The sequence below is a fragment of the Macrobrachium nipponense genome, chromosome 3, assembly GCF_015104395.2.
Source record: "Macrobrachium nipponense isolate FS-2020 chromosome 3, ASM1510439v2, whole genome shotgun sequence".
In the NCBI taxonomy this organism is placed as follows: Eukaryota; Metazoa; Arthropoda; class Malacostraca; order Decapoda; family Palaemonidae; genus Macrobrachium; species Macrobrachium nipponense.
This window is the reverse complement of record NC_087202.1, coordinates 9,761,628-9,787,149: the sequence shown is the minus strand read 5'-3', so window position 1 is coordinate 9,787,149 and position 25,522 is coordinate 9,761,628. Positions and strand designations below refer to the sequence as shown.

The 25,522-nt window shown below is 36.0% G+C and overlaps 1 long non-coding RNA gene across 1 annotated transcript in view; it reads left to right on the top strand.

The window, feature by feature from the left end:
- LOC135221619 (uncharacterized) overlaps positions 1 to 10,829 on the top strand; it is a 75,525-nt gene extending 64,696 nt beyond the window's left edge. The window contains exon 3 of the long non-coding RNA XR_010316053.1: positions 719 to 10,829. This is a non-coding gene — a long non-coding RNA (uncharacterized LOC135221619). The remainder of the gene's footprint in view (positions 1 to 718) is intronic.
- The last annotated feature ends 14,693 nt before the right edge of the window (positions 10,830 to 25,522 follow it).

The window sequence follows — 25,522 nt, the reverse complement described above, 5'->3', positions numbered from 1 at the left end:
GTCACTTCCTTTGATTATCCTTGTAAAATGTGAATTAAATTGATATTTTCAACCTATGCTTACTGCAACCATTTTAGTTTCCTCAAAGGGTTCCCATCTCTTCCCCCCTACATCCTAGCCGGCCTGAACCTTGTAAAGGGGTAGTGCTATTAGTGCTCCTAATCCTGTGTATTGCAGCCATTACTTAAGGTTCTTTGCAGCATCACTTTGGCCCCCCACCTGCAACCCCTTTATTCCTTTCGCAGTACTACCTTCATTCACATCCTATTTCTTCCATCGTACTTTCCACACACTCCTGACAATTGTTTCAGAGTATAAGTGCAAGGTTTTCCTCCTGTTACACCTTTCAAACATTTTTACTGTCAGATTCCATTTTGGTGCTGAATGACCTCATAGGTCCTTGTGCTTGGCCTTTGGCCTATGTTCTATATTCTATTCTGTTCGAAACTGTACTCAAGTTCTTTGAGAAGTAAACAAGTAGCATGATATCTATTTTGAGTAAGAATAGGGACGGTTAATGTGGAATCAGAGGGATCAGATTGTTAATGCTATGGTGGAATAGTAGTACTTGGACTAGTTAGCATAAACTGTCATTAGGAAATACTGTAGTGTTGAGGAATGATTTTTACCTGGTTATAATTTTTTTTTCAGTTACAAAGTAGAGAAATCAAGTAAGAGTCCTTTTGACAGTTCCCTGATCTAGAAAAATTATTTTCAGGTACTTTGGCTTAAATGGACACGTATCAGATCTTTGCGGAACACGTTGGATATTGTAGTGAAGGAAAGCAAGGACACTGCATGCAAGAACATTCCTGTGTCATCAGTGAAGTCGGGACCATGTGACCATTCATCCCCCCTCCTGCCAAATCCATAAAATCTTGAAGTCTGAGGAACTTATAAAGCTTCTACCTGAGTGTTGAGGAACTTATAAAGCTTGTGCCTAAGTGTTGGTTTACTTGTTACTAAGTGAATTAAATTGTCATAGTTGAAACCAAAAAAGTTGCTGAAATTTGGAGTACATGCCATGCCACCATTTGTGCTTTGAGAAAATTTGGTTTATTGAAACTTACTTTCTCTTATTGTCTGGCTTTGCATTTCTCATCCTATTACCATATATTTCTGCATATAAGACAACCTTTAAATCTCAAAATTCACCCCTAAAAATTGGGAGAAGTCTTAACTCTACCACTATAAAAATCCGATCTTGAATTCTAAGTGATGTTTATTGGTTGGCTAGCCTCAGCCTAGCTTTAGCCTTGGTGCAATAACCACTGACATACATGAAAAGATTCACATTATGAAATAGACTGATGACAAAGGTAATAAAACCATTATTACTTTATGTATTATTGGCATATTCAAGGACTAATTCCATATCAATGAAATCCGCTTTTTATCTATGCAACCCCAGCTAAGAAAATGTAAACATTTAAGTTATGGTTGTGCTCACACCAACCTTCAGAAATATTATTGGTAGTGTAGTTATGGTAGGAACATTTAGGAGAACATATTGGTTTTAATTTTCCATTGAAAATTCATCATTTGGTGGTAAATAACCCAATTTTTTATTACATACAGCTGTTTGGAATAATTCAATTACACAACACAGTAATTATGCCAATAATTGTTGTACATTATCGTATTGTTATAAGGGGTTTGTGATTGGCAATGAACTTAAAATAGTGGATTCCGTTTTAGGCAATGTGTTTAGGAAACGCATGATTTAAAATCGCCCTTGTTATTTTGTTCATTTTTAATTTCTAAAGATACAATAAGTAAAACAGGATTTGGTATAACTTCATCTTTACATAACCAAAAGGAGCCTATACACAGATGGTTTTGTAATCTAGCAGTCATCTAACACTACAGATATGAGATCAATTCATGAAAATTTGCCATGATTTTTTTTTACCTTGTCTTGTCTTAAAGGTCGTCTTATACATGGAAATATATGTTATGAGGTTTTCCCTTGTTGATGTAGTATGTCCATAAAAAAAAAACTATAACCCTTATAAAACAGTACTTGAGACTATGTGCTGCAGCCCTTTGGTCCTTAGCTGTGTTGCTTTCTGCATTTTACTCTACTTTTCCCATAGCAGCAACAGCCATCTGGTTTTCCTTTTTCCTTTGGTGTTCTGTTCTATTATTTGTTTTCTTGTTTCCTTTCAGTCTTGCTAGATCAGACCATAGGTGTCCTGTTTCAGTGCCCTTGTGATAATGACTAAAAATTAAGTCTATGGTACATTGAACTTTGGTAGAAAGTTGCCAAAAAACTTTTCCATATTTATTCAATCTCTAGAACTGATGCTTGTTACTCATGATTTATAAAACCTCAAAAAGTTCAAAACATGCACAAATACTCTTACATGTTCTGTAAATGTTGAGGATAAATTTCTCTCCCTCTTCATCAACAGGAATATTGACATCTTAGAGCTTAATGTATTTGGAAATATTGGCTGAAAATGCCATATTGCAAACTGTTAAGCTAAGCCAATGTGTGCTAAAAATAGCTGTACTTAAAAGGGTTATTTACCAGATGATCTCATTAAGCAGTACAGGCAGTCCCCGGGTTACGATGGGGGTTCCGTTCTTGAGACGCGTCGTAAGCCGGAACGACACTTGGAAATATGCCTTAAACTAATAAAAAGTTAAAGAGACCTTACCTGTGCAACATGCAAGTATTGCATGATGTGTAGTGTGGTTATTTCAGTGCCAAAAGATGGTTCTTGAAGGTATATAATTTTTATTATACACTCGTGACACTATAAAGCACAATCTTGAAGTATTACCAAGTCCTTAGTTGACTTTAATATACACTAATAATACACTACTAATCCTTAGGTTAGATTATACACTATACACTATGAATATCTTGAAGGATGGAAGTATGTACTATATCCTTAGGTACACTATGGAAGGTCTTGAAGTACTCTATAATCCTTTGGTAGTACATCCTGGAGTACACTAAAATCCCAGTCTGGTAGCTCTGGAAGGTAAAAGTATAACACAATTAGTACAAAATACTACACAAAGTCTTGAATGCAATATGTAAATTATAGATATCAAGAGTAAAAGAGTTAATGTATGTTAATTAATTCCTTACTTTTAGTTTATAATTCCTTACTTTGAGTTATATCAAGAGTAAAAGAGTTAACGTATGTGAATTAATTCCTTACTTTTAGTTTAAAGTTGTCGTGCTATGTAACCCTGGATGGACAGAGTCTTATGTGGCCCCATAGCCTACATCATTCAGGGGGTTCTGGAATGTACAAAAAATAATTGTCATTAAGTACTCTATGCATAGTAAGTTACATACAGTAATATGCACCATACAGTGGTTTAATATCAACTGGTATGCATGTTGTAAATGATTGGTCTACACCCTCTGTTCAGCAGGGAGTGGAGATTTTACCAACCTTGCAATGTTACCAGTTACGTATGTACTATAATTCCATGAGGGACCTTGATCACTTATCCCATGTGAGAGATCTTGGTCACTTTTTTTTAGTATAAAACTTACTTAATGTATGTTAATTACTATGTATAATTCCTTACCTTTAGTACTGTAGTAGTTTACAGTTGTCGTGCTATGTATGTAACCCTGGACAAAGTTTTATGTGGCCCCATAGCCTGCATCATGGAGGGGGTCCTGGGATTCTGGAATGTACCAAAAAAGTATCAAAGTTAAGTCATGTATGTATGTTTAGTAAGTTACATACAGTAACCATACGTACAGTGGTTTATAACATGTATGTAATCAAACTTGGTTGGAAATTCCTGTAAAAAAAAGTTATGTACGTATGTAATACTGTATGTAAAAACCTTACTGTTCATACTTTGTTACACTACATGTTACATTTGATACGTATACTTTCCTGAAGGGTTTTTTCCATCCAAAAATGGTGCTTCTACTTGTAGTTATCCCTTGATGACACTTGTAATGTGTAGTAACAACCTGGAGTTGTGTGAAAAATGTTGGCTCTGGAAGGAAAAAGTAACAATTAGTGTACAAAATGTACACTACAGAAAGTCGTGAATGCAATATGTTAATTACTGTAGATATATCAAGAGTACTAAAAGAGTTAATGTATGTTAATTAATTCCTTACTTTTAGTTTAAAGTTGTCGTGCTATGTAACCCTGGATGGACAAAGTCTTATGTGGCCCCATAGCCTACATCATTCAGGGGGTTCTGGAATGTACAAAAAATAATTTTGTCAGTAAGTCCTCTATGCAGAGTAAGTTACATACAGTAATATGCACCATACAGTGGTTTAATATCACATATAACATGTAGTATAAAACTTAATTTAGAAATTCCTTACATAACTTACCAACTTTTAGTGAGTCTCAAAGCTGTTACCTAGGTTGTGGGAGATGGAGGTGGAGGTGTAGAGCATTATGATAAGGATGCATTCCAAACCTAACTTCAGTGTGCTTTATCACAGATAACAGGCTAGGATGATGGGCAGTTTGGAATGAAGAATTAATATTAAAGGACAGTTTGTAACCACTTAGGTGTACAAAATTTATTGTACGTATGCACACATTAAAAACAACTGAGAATTCCTTACCTTCAGCAAAATGAAGACCTGTAGGCTATGTAGAGGTCTGGTTTATGTAAGTCACAGGTGCATGCCAGTCTGGAATGATAATGTACATATGATTATAGTATGTATGTTACATACATAACATGGTTATTACATATGTAATAATAAAACATTAATAAATAAAAAAAATGTCCTTACCAAATTCTAGTGGTTGGCTTGCTTACTGGGATGGGCATATGGTAGATGAGTGGGTGGCTGGGCTATGGAGTGGGATGGGCAGGTGCTTGGGAGTCTGGAATGATAAAAAATATATAAAATGATAGTTACTACTGTAACTACTGCACATGTTATTACTGTTTGACATATGTAGTGTGTAATATGTACAATATAAAAAATTAAGAATTCGTTTACCTGAAGGAGTTGGAAAGGTGATACTACTCGTATCAACTGATTTGGGCTCTGATAAGGGAACATCTAGATCTGGAAAGAATGATAGGGTACATAAATATAAGGTGGATGTAACTGTAGCATATGTACACTTTTAATAAAATTTCTATTAGCAATTTATAAAACATTTTATACAAATTTGTTAAGGATTCCTAACCTGATGAATAGGGCGAGGCATCAAAACCATGGAAAGGCTCAGGGTCATCTGGGTCGCTGTCACTATCAAAGGTGTCTGAAATGAAAAAAAAAAAAAGGTTATGCAACATCAAACACATTATACCACTATGTAAGTTAGTGTACGTATGTATGCCATAATGTACTAGTAGGGTGTAAACAATTTCCAACATGAAAATGAGAAAAATGAAATTGCTTACCTGATTGTAGTAGTACACGTACAGGTGGACGGGCTGCTACAGAGGGTCCAGGTACAGGGGGATCTGGAAATGTCACAGGTAGTACAGGGAGATCTGGAACTGTCGCAGGTAGTACAGGGGGATCTGGAACTGTCACCACTTCTGCAATAAAATTACAAATGATGAAAATTAATGAAGTTACAATTTACTCTTACATTTAGTTGTTACATTAAAAAATTAACACATTTTATATGTACACTATGTAAACACATAAATTAGTAAAACAGTTCAGAATTCCTTACCAGGACTAGAAGTGGGAGGTGGTGGTACTGGAGACTTGTGAAAGAAAGTGTCAAGCCTGGACTGCACACTTCTCTAAAGGCCTGTCCACACGACTGGGCCTGATCGGCGTGCTCCAGGGTTGACGGGCAAATTCTGGCGGACTTATCCGTGAATGTTGTCCACACGGGTGAGGCGATGGAGAGGTGGGCGTGCCCGACGATGCCAGTAGCGTGTTCAGTGCGGTACGATAAACATGGTGCCTACCGCAAAGAAGAAGATAGTGTAGCATGATAATTGCTTTGTGTGATGAAAAAGAAGAGAATATGGTGCAAAGAATGGCTCGGTAAAAGAAATGTATATGGTTAACGTACGTCTGCCAGGGTCGAAGCTCAAGCCATCGGGCACCACCATGGTGATTTTGCTACAAGACCCATCGGGCAATTTGACGGTTTGCTAGTCAAGTGTGCCCGTTTGTGGGGAAGTCCGCCGATCAGGTCCGATTGTGTGGACAGGCCTTTAGTCTGCTTCTCCTTCAGGGTCTCCTTGTAGAAAGTTACTAAGTCTAACATTCCACGTTTTATTTTGTCAAACCTGGCAACGTTAGGGTCTTCTGCCTCAAAAGAAGCCAAGGCTCTCTCCAGATGAGTAAAACCCTCTGACAAGCCTTTCACAGTTAATGACCTGGCTTTTGGCTCTGGTGCCGCCTCCTCTTCCTCAATCATTTGCTGTTCAAGTTCAAGCAAGTCCTCTGCTGACAATTCCTCTCCATGGGATGCCAGCAGCTCTGTTACATCATCAGGTTCAAGATCTAGTTTCAGCCTCTTGCTTAGCTCTACGACCTTCCTCGTCACAGTCTCGACGTCTTCTGCCTGGTCAAAGCCTTCAAAACTGTGCACAAACTGTGGACACAGTTTCTTCCAGGCCCCATTAAAAGTGGTCGTCTTCACCTCGTCCCAAGCACTTGCAATGTTCTTCACTGCATCAGCAATGTTGTAGCCCTTCCGGAATTGCTTCAGTGTCAACTCCTTGTTAGCTTGTATGGCCCTCAAAGCAAAACGTATGGTCCTTCTAAGGTAGTAAGCCTTGAAATTAGCTATTACTCCCTGGTCCATTGGCTGTATCAGCGATGTGGTATTGGGTGGGAGGTACACCACCTTCACAATAGGGTGCATGTCGCTCAAATTTGAAGGGTGACCAGGGGCATTGTCCAGGACTAAGAGGGCCTTAAAAGGCAGACCCTTCGAAGTCAAATACCGTTCCACTGCTGGCACGAAATGGTCATTGAACCAATCTTCGAAGACCATCAAGGTAACCCAAGCCTTCTTATTTGATTTCCAAATCACAGGGAGTTGACTCTTGAAAATGGCCTTGAAAGCCCTGGGATTCTCGGCCAAATACACCAGCAAGGGCTGCAGTTTCAAATCGCCACTTGCATTGGCCCCAAACAGCAAAGTCAGTCGCTCCTTTCCAGCTTTATGGCCAGGTGCTGACTTCTCCTCCTGGGACAGGTACGTTCGATTTGGCATTCTTTTCCAAAATAAACCAGTCTCATCCACATTAAAGACTTGGTCAGCCGTGTAGCCACCATCCTTAATTATCTCGGCCAAACCACCTGGAAAACTACCTGCTGCTTCGCTATCAGCACTAGCAGCTTCACCTTGCAGCTTCACATTATGCAAATTTGCACGAGCCTTAAAAACGGTTAAACCAACCTCTACTCGCGGAAAATTCACCACCAGCACTGCCTTCGCCAAACTTTTTCACTCCTGCCTCATGCAGTGCTCTAGCCTTCTCCTGGATCACACTTAAGCTCACCGGAACACATCACTGGTTCTGGTCCTCCAGCCAGATCGTCAGGAGCTTCTCCATTTCAACAATGCTCTGGCTACGTTGCTTCTCGTTTATCACCGTTGACTTCATCGGTGCAGCATCCTTAACGTGCTTCAGAATACGTTCCTTGTCTTTCACAATGGTTACCACCGTCGTCCTGCTCAAGCCTAAAGCACGACCTATTTCGGTGTTAGTTTCTCCCTTTTCCGAATGCTTCACCAAGTCATATTTTACCTCCATCGGGATGACCTTCCTCTTCTTGGATGAACTATCATCGGAGGAAGTACTTTGGCGTTTAGGAGCCATTGTAAATTCGCGAAAATGGCAAGGAAAATCAGCAACGTCTTAGCACACAACCGACTGAACTTCAGGCAGGCATTCGATTGAAGTGGCGTCCTTTGGTATTGTTATGCTTAGCGTCCTCGACCGTTCGAGGTCGTCGTTCGGTCAATTTACCATACAGTTTAATAGCGTAAATTAATTTATGTGCCTCCACTCAAAAACTAGTTATGCGTATGAGGTATCGTTAAAAAGCATAACAAAACGTCGTAACCTTAGAATTTGTGTTGTAATCTAACCAGAAACTTAGTTTTTTTAATTATGTACTGGAAACAAGCAATGATTTTTTCATTATTTGCGCTTTTGGACTGTTTTAAACTGCGCATCCCAAGCTAGTGTATTCATTCGCTCGGAAACTAGTTCCGCATATGCGGCGTCACTAAAAAAATTAAAAAAAAAAAAAAAAAAAAAAGTTGAAAATCATCATAACCTCAAAACTTTTGTTGTAATGTAACCAAAAACATATTTTTATTATATACTGTGCTAAACTATAAAGGATTTTTATCATAGCATGCGTTTTTTAAAAGCGTCGTTAACTCAAGAGCGTCAGCGTCGTAACCTCGGAACAAGCGTCGTAACCCAGGACGGATTTTTCCATTGAATATTTAAGAAAAAGCGTCATAACCTCGGAACGTCGTAAGCCGGGGACCGCCTGTACTCTAAATTTGTTCATTATCATAGTTAATAGAAAATTGTATGCAAATGGTGTAGTTATACCAATGTCAATTTTAAAACCTTAAAATTACAGTATTTGAATTTTAACTAATTCCAGTGCATTACTTGATCTGTCTCATATTGAAAACAAGTTCATGTGTAAAATCAACATTTATATTTGTAATAATTTGCTTCCAGTTACCTGCAAACTTAACATCCACTTTTTATACAGTAATTTGTGCCAGTTTAGAATCAATTTTCGGTGCTTGTTTCGTACTTCAGTTTTTCTACTCTGAAAACCGTTTCAAGTGAAAAATCATTGTGTTTCTCAAATTCTTTCATCTTGAACTTGGTGGCAAATTCAATCTACAGTACAAGGAAATCCTTGGCAAATTCAATCTACAGTATAAGGAAATCCTTTTTAAAAGTTACCGAACCAACATTGTCAAATAGGTATTTGTGATTGGTGATGAGATGTAATTTCAGATCTCCCATTTTCCCATCAAAAGTAACTTCATTCAAGGATAGAAAGTCATATAAGCTTAAGTGTCCACTTTTAATATTTACAGTAAAAGTGTTGCTCATTTACGTTCGCAGATAATTTTATTTCACTTAATTGGTCAAGATCTTAACACCACAAAGTTTATTTGTCAAGTTAGTTATTCGGATGTGAAAATTTAGGATTTAAACTGATGCATGGTGATAGTGTAAAGTGCCCAGATCATTACTGTAGCACAGCCATAAAAGAAAACTGTGGAAAAGTGCTGTTTAAGTAGATGTAAACATGAGACTTCAGACATAGGACCATTTCCATGTCAGTCATTTTTAAACCTCTTCAAAAAGGCACCATTTTTGGCAAAACATTTTTTTCTCCAAACATTGACAATTTCAGTAAAGCTAAAGCTGGTAAAGAACATCCATAAAAGAGACCGTACAAGTTTATGTTTTGACAAACCTAGACTAGTAGTGTTGTTTAGACAAGTAATTTTGCTAAAGTATTCCAAATGACTGTGAAGATAGTTTTAAATTTGGTATGATTTTCAAAGTGGTTAGTTGTTCTCTTAATAAGAAAAAAAAAAGTAATTTTGACAGATTTGCACAGCGTAATTTTACATGGTCTTTGTTGAATGTAAAATTTTTCAGTTTAATGTAATTTTGTTACTTTTATCAATAGGTAAATGCACATGACTTAATGAGTTAACACAGATATTTTTAATGTACTACTAAGTGCATGTGTTCAGGTTAGAAAGGCACTACCTTGGTTTGTGTACTTGAACAATTTTGGTGTTTTCATAAGAATGTGCTTTGTTGATACTGGTATAAATCCCTTCCTTTGTGTACATAAGATGAGTGATATCTCGGAACTGTAAGTTACTATAATCCTCAGATGTAATTTAAGTTGCCCTCGGTACAACTTTATACATTACAGCAATGTGCTTTGTAATGGGGGAAATTTTTTTTTTTATGTACACTTAGTGTACAAACATTATATAGACTGTATTTACTATGCCATAATTATATTTGACTTACTGTAATCATGCAGAACTGCAGCACCAAAACAAACCTCAACTTGATTCTCTTCTTCCTTTATTTAGTCTCTATGTACGTAGTAACATTTTGGACAATCTGTGTATCTTCAGGCTCTGTGAAAGTTAAAAACCAATACATTTATACCAAATGTGTAACTTTAAATTATATTTAATGAGCATAAAAAAATTTATTAAACTAAATTAAAATAGTACTTAATTGCCGAGGGCAGAGTTATTTAAAGCTTGGTTTCAGTTTTTTTCTCTAAAAAGTCTTGCCAGTTTGAGTCGGAGCTTTTCATAAAATACTAAAATCAGAAAGCTTAAAGTTATGTTAAGTCGTGACTGAAATGGCTTGCCTATGGGTAAAGACACTAATTTTAATTTCTAGTATTATTTTATGTAATTGGTTTGACACTGAGATTTAGACTGTAACCTTATTCTATAGAGAAACTGAAACCAAGCTTAAATATGGATAACCCTCCCTTCAGCAGGCTAGTATTTTTGTTTAGTTTAAATTTTTATCATTTTCAGCATGTTACATATCACTACATGTTTGCTTGGTGTAAATGTATTGGTTAATTTATACAATAAGCTTAAGATGGACTGTTGTACAATAAGCTTAAGATGGACTGTTGTAATTGTCCAAAACATTGTCTCACACACTGAATAAAGGAGAGGAGAGAACGTTGAAGCTTGTTTTGCATTGTAGTTCCTCACGTGATTAAGGTCTCTCTCATCTAAGTACATTATTACTACATTACAATTCTTTGTATCAAAAAATCTTTTAATGTTACTCTGTTCAGGTAAATGTGATTCAACAAAGGTCAATAAAATCAAAATTATCAACATGGCTTTTTATTTGCAATAAAACAGAACATTACAAGTCATTTAAAGAAAAAAATTTTACCAGTAATTCGGGGTCCCCCACAACAGGGGCTGACCTCATAAAACTGATTTTGCTGGCACTAAGAGCCTTTTCTATGGTCCTACAGACCAGAGAACCTAGGAAGAAGTCAAACATTACCAGAGCAACTCATTTGACAAGTTTGGGCCTCTGTGTCTTTCTCTAAATGGAAGTAATATTTGTTTACTGGAAGCATTCTGTCACCAAGAAACTACCTAGGTGGTCAATATTCCACTGGAATAAGTCTAAGCTTCTTAAACAAAACTTGAGACTGTTGCCGACATTGTTTTCCTTAGTGATAAAAAGGTACTGCTTGGTTGAAATTCATAAAGGTATTCAAGTTACGGAAGCAGAAAAATAATTTTGGATACAGTAGGACTTTGAGAAAATTCTTTAGTCATATTTGAAACTAGACCAAGTCAATCTTTCCCACGTTCTAATCTGAGAGCAAATTTGCCTTCTTGAAAGTTTGAGTGACAAATGGCAATAAAAACTAACTCATTTAGTAATCTAGCCTAATTTTGGCAGTGCCATTTCACAATTCTTTGAAGACCATAATGTGAAAATTTGAATATCATTACTCATTATTAATGCAAACTATAAGAGAGCACTTTTCTTACCTCAGCTGAGAAATGTGTTACTAGAGTTGAAACCGACATTGAAAGCCGAAACTTGTGAATGTCTTCTTTTATTCAGTAAAATTTAACAAAAACCACTTAAATTAACATGACTGTAATATCAATAATGCTCAGATATTTTTAATTTACTTATATGTCTCAGGTCACCACTGAAGGTAGAGTCCTTATTTCAAGGGCATTTTATTATATCGGGATAACAAAAGTCCCCTAGAAAGCAGTAGGACTAAACACAAATCCAAGAGTTAGATTCACACAGTGCTTCTCGTATGAGCAAGAGATTTCGGAAGAGGGGATGACATCAATGCAGGGTACTACCCGGACACCATAAAGCTTCACCCCAGCCAATAAGGCGTCCGATTGGACTACTGTCACATTCCCCTACATTGACGAGTTAGCACAGGCAGTACACCCACCAAGGTAAGACTCTGAACGACATACCACTGGTATCAAGGTAACCTTTGATACCAAACCATAGCATCCAAATACTTTCCTTAGAGGCCAATTACTTGACCTTTACATTAAATTAAACCACCTATACATAATACAGTTATTTCCTGCATACTCTATAAATCAAAAGACATATAAATATAGGAAATATGTCCTTTTTATTGCTTGTCTTAGTGCTGGTCATCTTCAATTTCTGACTGTCCTTAATATTCAACTTTAAACATAATGACTGTTGCTTGCATTTGAATTTCATTCAAATGCATACATTTTTGCCTTCACTGACTCTGACACACCAACAGACTTTAAGTAGATATGGCCCAAATAATTTATGGCCATACTCATTAACATTTATGGATTCTGCAGTAAACTCCTAGAAACGAAACTAACCAGCTGCCTATTTTCATACTCATCTAGCACCAACATATAAAAAAATTACCACCTACACAAGGGCAATAACTGATTTGCTGTGCGATTCAAAGAGTAACTGACTGGGAGTAGGCCAAACATTCAATAGCATTTGCCCACTGATATTGCCTTCACATTGAAATACTATTCCTTGCACCTGTCATATCAGTATAACCAGGGAACTCTTAGCCATCCTCATCATAACAGTAGGAAGAAGACATTTGTACAAAGCAGACCGTGTACCAGTTGTATGTATTAGAACATGGAAACTGGAAATTAAAATGAAATAATGCCTGCCTCTAATCTAGTCAAAGTTAATTTAAAGTCAAGACATGCAATAACAATACAAGTCAAGACATGCAATAACAACACAACATCCAACCTAATATGACTTTCAAATGACATTGCTGGCAGCAACACCTACACGAAGTGTGAAAAAGCCCAAACCTAACAAAATAAATCTTTAAAAAAATTGTAAAACATACTACACTGTAACACAACCTATTTTCAGAGTCCAAAGTAACAAGCATGGAAGCAGCCTCACTAGAAAACTAGGCTATGAAGACAACTGTAAGTAATTAACTGAGAATAAGAAAAGAACTTATAACCTTAACCTTAGGTCTCTATCGACCAATTTGAAGAATAAAACTCCAACAACTCTGAAAGGCAGTCCAGCGAGTCAGAAAAGCAATCTACTATACAACACTGGAGAAAGATTGGATTATAAAATATTGCGGCTGGTCTCCTAAAATCTCGTCCACTATAAAGACTGTGACTGATGGAACAGCTACTTCCCATAGTAAGCAATGATACTGTCCTCCTAGAAATAAGACAAGATATCTTTCAAGCAGATGTAAAGAGAAGCAGAAGACGTCAACAGCACATAAAACCAATACTTAGTAACTAGAAGGTCAGAACATTACAAAAAGAAGTCTCAATTCTCGAATTCTTTTCCTTTTACAAGAAACTGAATGCTTTTGGAGAGCTCCTCTGACCAAACTCAATAAACTAAATGCTTTCAGAGCTCCTCTGACCAAAATCAAGCTAACCATCAATCAACAAGTAGTTTAGGAACCAGGAAGGCATGAGTGTTACAGAAACCAATAGCATATTCAGGGCACAGGCAGTGAACACCAAAACTGAATTAACCATCAACACAAAATGGATTCTCATGCATGCAAGAATCCAGAGGAAGGAAGAACCTGACCTCAGTTGTAGCATCCACATCGATCCTTTTTATTGCATACTGAATAAAGAACTTTGCTTCATCAATTATGTGGACGCCTGGAGCACAAGATGGTAAGGGCTACTAAAATCTTTAAGGTCTGCCAACCTGTATAATGGGTATTCTTTTAACCTTCATCTAGACCCTTTTGATAAAAACATTCTCTGTGAGCTTCCAGATTTTTGAATGAGCTTCACAAAACTTTGAAACTACAAAACCATCAAGAAATCTAAATGTGCAAGGACCAAATCTTAGAATCATACCATCCTATTTCAGTTACTACCATAATGGCAACCCAAGACTTAAATCAAAAGCTTGCAGAAAACTTTTCTCTATCAAAAACTCTTCATTCCTTATGGTTCATCATTAGAAGCTAGGATTAACCATACCATCTATTTCTACGGTTTGTGTCACTTCCTGGCTACAAAATCTAATTCCTGGTATTCTAAACTTTAAGTTGGAATTCACTTCCATGACACTTCCTCCCTGACTAATGGGACACCAGAATGGACAACTCCCCTTTCTCTAATACATCAGCAAGCTGAACACCAAATAGAATGAAAAAGTCAGAAAATATGGGCTGCTCTAAGAGCAGGTTCAGTGCTCAGTCTGATGCCACCTATAAATACTAACCAAACTAGACTTTCATAACCCAAATATACTTTTGAAATCAAGGATCAATCACAAATGAAGCACAATATAATAACAACAACAAAAGACATCTATTGACAAATGACAACTTTTGCATCTACATGTAACCTGGGGGTCAAATTTGACAATGGCAAGGACAAACAATGAAATTAGACTGTGGTCCTGTGCTTTGATTTAACGAAAGGTGAAAAAAAACTTATGATGCATATAGCAAATTACATACAGAACAGCCGGATGAGATATCAACTGTGGAAATTATAGGATATGAGGAGGGAAAAAGGATATGCAGGGAAAATTATAGACAGACCCTGTTGCACATATTACAATTTAATAACAGCATATTAAAAGCAAGACCTTCATCCTCCTCTAATATCTTTACACTACTGTTGTAAAAGTGATTGGACCAGAAGTTGGTTGACATACAGGGGACAATACAACACTTAACACCCAATATGCTAACCTGATACCAAACAGAGAGAGAGAGAGAGAGAGAGAGAGAGAGAGAGAGAGAGAGAGAGAGAGAGAGAGAGAGAGACATGGCCCACTACCTAGTATTTGAAGATACGAGTCTCAATCTTTAGCAAAGCAGATGAGGACTTCTTTCAGGAACTGAATAAACAAATGCCAGGCAAATGAGGGCTATGTGTGTATTGTTTACCCAAGAATAGTTACACTTCTTAATTGCATTACAGGAAATTACTACTTAACGAATGGAATGATCTTATCGACTGATGCTTGTATCACAACTTTCAATCAGCATCAAGAGCTGTAATGTTTGACATGTGCCTTGCTATCAAGCGAACGGCCTAGCATTCATGTGAACAGCTAATGGCAGCGACAACCAAAGAAATACTTCGGAAAATAAGAGTGCTAAAATCTGTAAGGGTAAATGGAATTACTGACAAGGAGACATTACACAGAGATGGCACACAGAAAAATTAAACATGATAAAGAGAAGAATATGCTTATTTAAGAGGCTTTGACCACTTTTAAATTAGACTAAACAATGCAATAACTTCTAGATTGTTTACACAAAACAGGATGAAATCCATAAAGGATTTACAAAGAGCAAGCATGAAAGGAATCCTTTAGAACAGAGAAAAGGTATCTAGATGACAAAGTAAATCTCTCATGCTAAGAAAAGGAAACTCAAGACAAGATTCAAGATCATAAACATAAACGAAACAGAGAGAAAGAAATTTAAACAGACCTACAAACCAAAGCCGAAATAAACCCCCCAGAGTTTAATAAATTCAGGAAAGATTTGTGCACAATATACTGAATACATTTTCCAAACTGCAGGCCAAACAATTCCGAATGGATTTAAGTATGCGAGCACACAACACCTCCTTCTGACCAGAATGATATGGAGTATAAAGTTCATTAATCTTATAAAATCTAAATCATTTTTATCCCAACTGAAAAATCTCGTGGAAATTCAGGAATGGAGAACACACTAAACCTTCAAAATGGATTTAAAATTCATCTTGAGAAAATAAGAAATCTTTACATCCTTGGCTGGTGGAAGTGTGAACTCTGTAATGATAGTGTTGTAAGCTGTGACATTAAGATTCCTAGAGACAGGAACACGGTAAAGTGCTCAAGAAGTGAGATGACAGGGGTGAACAGCAAAACTGTTAAACAATAACTCCTGGAAAAAAAACTAGTAAAACGTTTATCCTAACCTCTACTCTGATTTTTGAGATTAACCAAAACTGATAATACAGCAAACACAAGGACTCCTCATTTGAGAAATAAGTTGAGTATCACCATACCAAACGTTCCATCAGGTACATAATTATTACTTTTGTGTGTCAGTAATCCTGTATGTTCTCAATATGTCAGTAACTGGACCAAAACAATTACTTTACAATGCTTTGGAAGGGTGAATAGGTTTATTTTGTAGATGTTAACAAGAAAGTAAACCTTATATGTGGACAAAAAAGCATGACTGGTTTAGTGAAAAATTTTGTCGAGAGATAAGGGAGTATTATATCTGTTGATTCATTTCATCTAGCTGCTTATATTTTTAAGTGCATGTTGGAAAGATTTTAAGATTTTATCTTTTTTTATGTTTACAAGTAATGGATGAAGCTGTGATCTTTCATCTCACTTCATACCGAGAATTATCTCAAGCTCCTAAAGAGTCTTAAAAGGTAGAGCCAATATCATAACTATCATAATTGATTTTTGGTGTAATTTTTTTTTCATCTAGGATTAACCATGGATTTAATATACAATGCCTTCTATCACGACAACAAATTTACAGGCTTCCATAGCCCATCTTACCTTTTGAGAAGACCAGGCAACAAGTCACTGTCTGTCATTGTTAAACTTGGAATAGCAAAGTCCAAAACCCAAAGAGAGCGGCATTAACGCAAATATGTACTACTGTAATTCTCTAAAGCTAACCAACAATGCGATGAGGCAATGGAATACTGAAGACAAATGATGAAGACAGACTCTGAACCACAATATTTGTCTACAATCCAAACTTTGTGCAGACATACACTCCTGTGAACATTTCTGTAATGATGAACAACTCTGCTTTTTAAGTCTATCCATATACATCACTGCAGTCTAAAATGTATTCCCTAGCATAGGAAATAGCTCATTACACACACGCACACACACAACAACGATATTTAAAACGTGTTTTTGACAGTTATGAATTTATAACAACAATTGCTGAATAAAATTTAATTACTCCATTATCCACATGAATCTACTCTCGGAATTATTGTGGCCATTTGCTCCATCCTTTCATACAAATCAGCAGGAAGTAACAATACATGTACAGGCAATTTAAGGAAATGAAAGGCTCATGCTGCACCAGTTCTGGGTAAAATGATGCAACCATTTGCTTGTTGCACTCTTCTTCAGTCAACTGCACAATAAGAAACAATGCATGCTATGAAACTTGGACTTGTATAGAGTGCTACTGATCCCCCTTCTAGAAAGTTTTTGATATCCTGAATATAAAGGTGTCCTTAAAACTCTTCTCTGCCCTTCATGGGACAGGGTACAATCATAAACTAAAAAAGGCCCAAGAATTAATGATGTTTACATTCACATTATTTGTGCTTTTCTATGTTTTCCCAGACAGAATGCTAAAAACTGGCTTCAAGTCCAAACTAATACAGATACATCACACAAAAATATAAAAAAATTTCCTGTGAATTACTTCATTTAGTTATAAATAGTACGGGGATTACTGTTAGCTAAGCAGAACTTGAAAACTGACATCAAGGCAAATTACAACTATGACTCAAAATTTTTTTCAGTTTCTCCTGTATCCACAATTATCTTTGGTTTTGTGACAGTTAAAACACACTTTGCAAATTCCAAATCATTGAAGTAAAAAGCTATACCAGTACGATAAAAATGTCAACATCACGATCTTAAGATCTATATTTTATGAAGTTGATTCGAGACACCTATTCCAGTAAATATTAACCAACTGGTAGATGTCTGGGGGACGAAATGCTTCCAGTACCCAAACAGTTGTCACATTTCCACTTAGAAAAGAGTGAGCAGACCAAACCACAATTGTTACTCTGGGGTGTTTGACTCCCATAAGGCTTCCAGTAGCAGGGCAGCAGTTGGGAGGCTCAAGTAGCACCAGCTCAGTCTTACAAGACCAGCCCCTTGGGGTGTGGGCTGTGGGCACAAGCCTTTATTCTTTCCAGTTCATCTAAACTACGTACATCTGGAAGAGAACTTCAACTTTAAACTGAACTTAAGAGCAATGTCAACAGTACAAAGTGGACTTTCTTTTGGCATGAACATGGGAGGCCACATGTAACTCAGCAGCAAAATTTTATGGAATTCTTTGTTAAAAGTCTGGCTAAAAATTTACAAAATAAAAGTCTGGCTAAAAAATGATTCCTTATGTAGTCATCTTTCTGACCGTGATGCATGTCATCAAATGATAAATTGTTCCCTTTACCCTAAATTCCTTAACAGAAACAAAAATCTCAATGCTTTTGATTAAACTGCTTTATGCTCCTTACACAACTCTTTCAACACAATGCTATCACTTTTTGTTAAACTCCTAGATTGGACATTAGCATAAATCATTCAGTTTTCTACCTATCTTATGTCCTAAACTTTCCTTGTAATTCCTCTCTGCCCCACTACTCATTATTAATCATAACTAGTACTATATTTACTAGTATTCATCATCAAAGGACAGAAATTTCAACCTCATCTCCTACCTGATATAGGCTTTGATCTATCATCTTTTTCTACATTATCCTGGGCCTTTTTTACAAGCCTTCTTAGTCTCGCTACTTCTATATTTACTACCTTTCTGACATACTCTTCCTTATCCCTTCTCATCACATGTCCAGACCATCTTGGTCTTTGAGATCCGAGTCTGTTCAGAGCTACTTAACCCGACGTATCTCCAATATTTCCTCATGCACATCCAACCTACTCTGGCTTTAAATCTTACCATCCCATAATCAACCCTTCTCAAAATCTCCTTTGTCTTCTTACTATTATTATTGTGAAGAACTTTGACAAAATTATAAATTACATTTATAAACTCTCTTCAGACACAGCCTCAGGGCTTGTTACTGGGTGGTCTGATAAAGCTATAATATCACAACGCACCCCTCATAGTACATACCTAAAGTGACAACAATTCAGAATCCTAGGTCCACCTTGTCCAATTAATCTAAAATAACTCATTTACTTCCAATAACTGTACCTACGGCACCCTGAATATTGTCTTCATTACAAATATTTATGTGACCTTGGAATATATAAATAGTATAATGTCATGCTAGCTTCATTCGTATCTTTACCTCACAATCCATAATTAAAAGCAAATAAAATACCTACCCATTATACCTTAACTTACTGTGTTACTACACAAAGCAACATGGTAAGCCTTCTTTGCTAATTTGTAAATGCCAAACAATTATTTTTCTCCAGAGTTAAATATGGAAGTCCATTCTTACGTCAAAAGAAATTTTTGATGACAGAGTAAAGCTAACCAACTCAAGAATGATAAAAGTTCTCTTTACATATAACCAAATTACAGCCAGGAAACCATTTAAAATGTACAATAATATATATAAACTGACTGGGAGGTATACCAATATATAAACTGACTGGGAAGTATACCAGAGTGCAGCATTGGCCAAATTCTTTTACTTTATCATTTCATTAAACAAGTGCGCTAATCATAAACTACTGTTCTCTTAAACAATAAAAAAAAATGGAATTGAAAGAATTACTGAAAAGAAATTTTGCAAGTCAAATTCATACACTAAAATTACTGCATTAATGACTATAAATTTTTAACTGTCATTAAAAATTAAGGCATTATATTCCACTGTAAGAAACAGACTGTTTAGTCTACAAATAAACTCATAAAAAGGACTAGACATCAACAGATCATACTAATCTCTATGCAAAGAGACCTAAACATCAACGGATCATACTAATCTCAATGCAAAGAGACCTAAACATCAACAGATCTCACTAATCTCAATGCAAAGAGACCTAACCATCAATTGATCATACTAACCTCAATGCAAAGAGACTGAAGTTACATATAACCTAACATGAACAATCCTTCATACAAATTATTATGTCTTAAAGGCATAAACGTCTAAGCCCAAAGAAAACCAAGAGCTGAGTTATTGCTTTGAAACCTATCAAATCTGTTGTTGCCAATGGGTGAAAACTCCATTGACTGGGGAAAGCCCAGTGTCTCACTTCTTCACCTCTGCATTCCAAATTATTTTTCCTTCTCAGAGTGACTGGGATGAGTCCATTTCAAGTTGAAAATGCAAGAATATGGAATATGTAAAATTTTTTAGTAATATCTATGTATTTATCGGTAAAATAAATTGAATATCTAAGATTTCTCTAGTAGACAGTTCAAGGAGTCTGGTGCAGTATTTATGTCCTGCAACCAGAAAATTACCAACCTCAGCTTACTCTCTTGATGACTGGGTGTTGCAGATTGAGTCTTACACCAGTTTTCCAAAAAAGTTAGTCTGATCAAGGATAGTATACAGACTTGTGACCCTACCTTGGACATTTGTCTTTTCTAATATATGAAGCGGGAGAAGATAACTACTAATGCCCATCCAATTGATGGTCTTTGATTTTCACTCACTCCCTTGAATAAAGTTAATAGCAGAAGCAACAGTTATTGGTAATAAATCATCCAGTGATGTCCTTTTCAAAGGTTAGTATGATCCTTCGGGTAAACTTCAAGAGAAAAGAGAAAAGTACCATTCTGCAAATATTGCAGAACTGAAAGCTTTTTCTTGAATTTCTAAGCTCAACTGAAGTTTTGAGATTCTTGCAACTGATAGCAGGCAGGGGGCTCTCTCAGACAAAGGAGTTTTTACCAATCAGCTAAATGCCTTTGTAATATGTTTTTACCTAGCACTCAGTTACCTTCACCTAAACCTGCAATAAGTCTAAGTGAACAGAAAACTCCATTTTTGACTCATATTAAACTAACTATTTCAAATGAATTGTAACAGCCAATTCATGTCCACCTACAAATGAAAACAGCCATTAAAAATGAACTTTTTTCTGATTTGGCCACTGCTGCAATGAGGTACTACCATACTAAACTTAAAGTCTAGGAGTATTAATAGGCAGAACACACACTGATACCCTTCAAAAAGGAAAAATATTTCCTTTTAATTTCAAAAGGATAGGATAGGACAAAAGATTAGTTTGACCAGAACTTTGAGCTTTACAAAGGTTCTTCTTGGGCTAGTTTTAATACCAAAAATGGAAAACATTTGAAAAAAGTCTTTTTTTTCTATTTTCTAAAGGCTCAGATAGTGAGCTGATAAGTTATAAACAATATTAACTGACGAGTGAGCTGATAAGTTATAAACAATATTAACTGACAACTGATTTACAACTCTTCCTTACTCAAATTCACTCTTATTTCAGAATCCATCTACGTATTTGAGAAATATACCGCTATAAAAAACCTATATCATTTCTGTCTGGTGTCTGGTTAAGATACTCTTACAATAGCACTGACCCACAAAATGTCAAACATTGAAATTTCAAACTGACGTCCATCAACAGATACGTCTTTCTAGCTTACAGGAATCTTCCCTTTAGATTCAAATATGATATTGTTAAACTACAATAAAGTTTTGTACATACTTACCTGACAGATATATACTTAGCTATAGTCTCCGACGTTCCGACAGAATTTCAAATCTCGCGGCACACGCGACAGGTAGGTCAGGTGGTCTACCTTACCCGCCGCTGGGTGGCGGGCGTATGAACCAATCTATCTCTCCAGCCAGATTTTTTTCTTTCACCTGTCTCCTGAGAGGAGGCTGGGTGGGCCATTAGACGTATATATCTGCCAGGTAAGTATGTACAAAACTTTATTGTAGTTTAACAATATCATTTTTGTACATGAACTTCCCTGCCAGATATATACTTAGCTGATTAGCACCCTTGGTGGAGGGTAAGAGACAGCTAAAGTAATAAGGAGAGATAAGAAACAACTGATGTTGCAGGATATAAATAACCTTGGTTCTTACCTTACAGACCTTACCTTACAGACCTTACATCTTGTTCGGGTTGCCCCAGGTCCCTCAGTGTGAGGCACCTCTAATGTCTACCAGAGAGTTGCTAGTACATCTTCCGGTATATTTTTGACATCCTTTCAATCTTTGGATGGTCTGGGATGCAGTTTAGATATTTGTCGAGCTTATTCTTAAACACATCTACGCTCACTCCTGATATCTTCCTCAGTGCAGCTGGCAACGCATTGAATAGACGCTGAAATTATCGATGCTTGGTGCGTAGTGGATTAATGTCCTGTGTGCTTTCCTTATTTTTATTTTTCCTGGTATATTTTTGGGCACTATTAATCTACCTCTGCTTGCTCTTTCTGATATTTTTAGTTCCATGATATTTTCTGCTATTCCTTCTATCTGTTTCCATGCCTGAATTATCATGTAGCGTTCTCTTCTCCTTTCCAGACTATATAATTTTAAGAATTGTAGTCTTTCCCAGTAGTCTAGGTCCTTAACTTCTTCTATTCTAGCTGTAAAGGACTTTGTACACTCTCATTTGTGCAATATCCTTTTGATAGTGTGGGTACCATATCATATTGCAATATTCAAGTGGACTACGAACATATGTTTTATAAAGCATAATCATGTGTTCAGCTTTTTCTTGTTTTGAAGTGCCGTAACAACATTCCCATTTTTGCTTTACATTTGCCAACAGAGTTGCTATTTGATCATTGCATAACATGTTCCTATTCATCATCACACCAAGGTCTTTCACTGCTTCCTTATTTGTGATGGTCTCATTATTAGGTCCTTATATGTGTCGAGGAATGCTGTGCTGCCATCTCTTGTTTATATTTTCACTCCATGGACTAAAGAAGTTATTTCTTTATTTGGCTGTCCTTGTTTTTGTCGAGGAATGCTGTGCTGCCATCTCTTGTGTATTTTTTTCACTCCATGGACTAAAGAAGTTATTTGTTTATTTGGTTGTCCTTGTTTGATTTTGTATTCTTAACATGGAGAGTCCCCGGCATTTCTCTGATCACTACCTGACACTAGCCACCCGTAACAGTAAGTACTGAAAAGATCCTTTATATAAATTGTTCTATGTATTAGTGTCTATATAATGTCGTGTGTTAAAGTGATTCAGTGTTATAAGTGTATACTGTATAACTAATGAAGATTGTTTGTGTATTGGAAATGTCATATGTTAACCTGTGAGTGTTTAAAGTTATAGAGTATAACAAGGTTTTACTTCATTCAGGCATTTTCTGCATTCAAGAACATAATTATATTAGTGTTATATAGCTGTAAATGTTTGTATTTTGCAGAACTCCTTAGACCTTGGTCAGTCTTCTCCATTCTTGATCCTAGACCCTAGACTCTTGGTCCTTGGATCTTATTTCATCTTAAGACGCTCCTGATTCTTCGTCAGATTGTAATCACGTGCAGTACTTTTCCTGATCCTGATTATACTCGCAAGATCTTCATTAGACATTTATATTATTTTATAAGTTCCTGGTGTTAGACATGAAGTTTGTTAATTTTGTATGTTTCAGTTTGTAAATATATTTTAAGTTAATAGAATTTCATGTTATACCTTATATTAAAATTAAACAAGGAGACTTAAAATTGAACAATCATATATATTTTTAAAAGAACCAGAGTTCATGGATTATAAAATCTAAAAACCATAACTCGACAATTGGCGCAGTGAGTAGGATGATTTGTTCATGAATTTAATGTTTTCTGTTTTCTATTTGATTTTGTACCAGGAATTGATGAGAGAAGTGTCGGACTTGGACCCCAGGTGTGTTGGTTTCAAATTGAGTCTTGTTTATCTTCCCCTTTTTGATTTGTTTTTTTTTTTATTTGGGGGTTTTTGGATTTTTTTTTCTATGGAAGTAAGGTAAGACCTTGAAATTGTTAAAAAGGAGTTTGTTATGGAAATTTATGGCTGGTGGTATGTCGCTGTCCTGTTGTTGACTTAAAATTTTTGTAAGTTTTGCAATGCGTTTTTGTATAGAGCGTTAATTAGATGTTAAGTATCTTGATTATATGCTTACAATAACTTTTGCATTCTTATTAGTATACGGGCATTAATTAGAGGTTGAGTATCTGATTAAATGCTTAATCTTTGTGTGCATTCTTAAACTTATATATAAAGTTTGCGCGAGTTGTTAACAGCAATACATTATGAATTAGTTTTGTGATTCAGTGTTTGCTAACAATGTAACTGCGTTATTGTTATAATGGGCTTGCTTTAAGTGACTTGTTCTTAGCAGTCTGTTGAATAATTTATGCGTGGGTCAAAGTTTAACTTCGCATTCATTAAGTAGTGTTTACATTTTACGATGATTGATTATTCACGTAGAGTGTAATTTTCTAGTTGTCGTTCACTTGTTTTCAAGGGAATGTTACTTGGATGTATTTTGTACGTTTAGTTAAAGTGTACTGAATTTTAATTTTCATTATGGATGTTAAACCGTTAATTGACAGTGCAATTAAACAAGGCCTTACTGGTACTCAAATTGATGAATTTGTACAGAAACAGTTAAAGCTTCAGATAGAATATGACGAGGTCCGAAAGAAAGCAGACGAAGAAAGAGAAGAAAGAATCGCAAAGCGTGAGTTAGATAAACTAGAGAGAGAGCGAGAGAGAGTAGACGAGGAGAGAGAGAGAGAAAGAAAACATGAATTAGAAGTACTTAAATTGAAATCTAGTCCGGATTACACTCCAGATCATAATCCCATTGTTGATCCCTTAAGGTCTTCTTTGCCTAAAATTCCACCATTTGACGAGACCGTAGACGAAATAGACTTGTACATAGATCGCTTTGAGAGATTAGCGAAATTTTACAAATGGAAAGAAGAAAATTATTCAATGTTATTGGGAACTCTATTGCGTGGTAGAGCTTTGAAAGTTTATTGTAGCTTGTCCAGCGATATTGTCAATAATTTTGTTGCACTTAAGAAAGCTCTGCTTAAAGCTTTTCACATTAATTCTAATGTATATCGAAGGAAGTTTAGAGATTCTATTATTGATACTGACGAAAGTTTTGTACAGTTCAATTGTAAATTGGGACAATATTTTGATAAGTGGTTGGAACTAGCAAATGTAGAGAAAAATTATGAATCTGTTAGAGATTTTATGATTTTTGATCAAATGTTATCTAGTTGTTCTAATGATCTTCGTTCATTTTTGCTAGAACAGTCATTTCAGAATTCGTGTCAACTTGCTGAGAGTGCAGATAGATATCTAGTTGCTCATGGTATGAAGAAATGCCGTAAGAGTAATGATAAAATTCACTCTAAACCTCATGCTAAACCTCTTGCTGATAAAAATTCAATTTCTCCTAAAGTTTCGAATTCGGTAACTACATCTGATTCTAATATTAAATGTCATCATTGTGGTGAAGTTGGTCATATTCGTCCTAATTGCTCTGTGTACAAATTAAATAAGAAATCTGATAAAGTAGTGCCTAAAATAGGTGTAGTACTTGGCCGTGAAGAAAAATTGCATAATTGTGTAACTGATACCGATGGAAAGATTTTTGATCAGTCAGTTGAGATAGTTTTTGATACTGGGTGCAATACCGTGGTTGTTAGAGATACATTAGTACCTTTAAATTACCCTCGTGGCAGGAAAGTGAAAGTTTATGACTATCTTGGTAGACCTTTGTACCTAAATACAGTGCATACAATTGTTGAGTCTAAATTCTTTTCTGGTGAAGTTAAAGCTATTG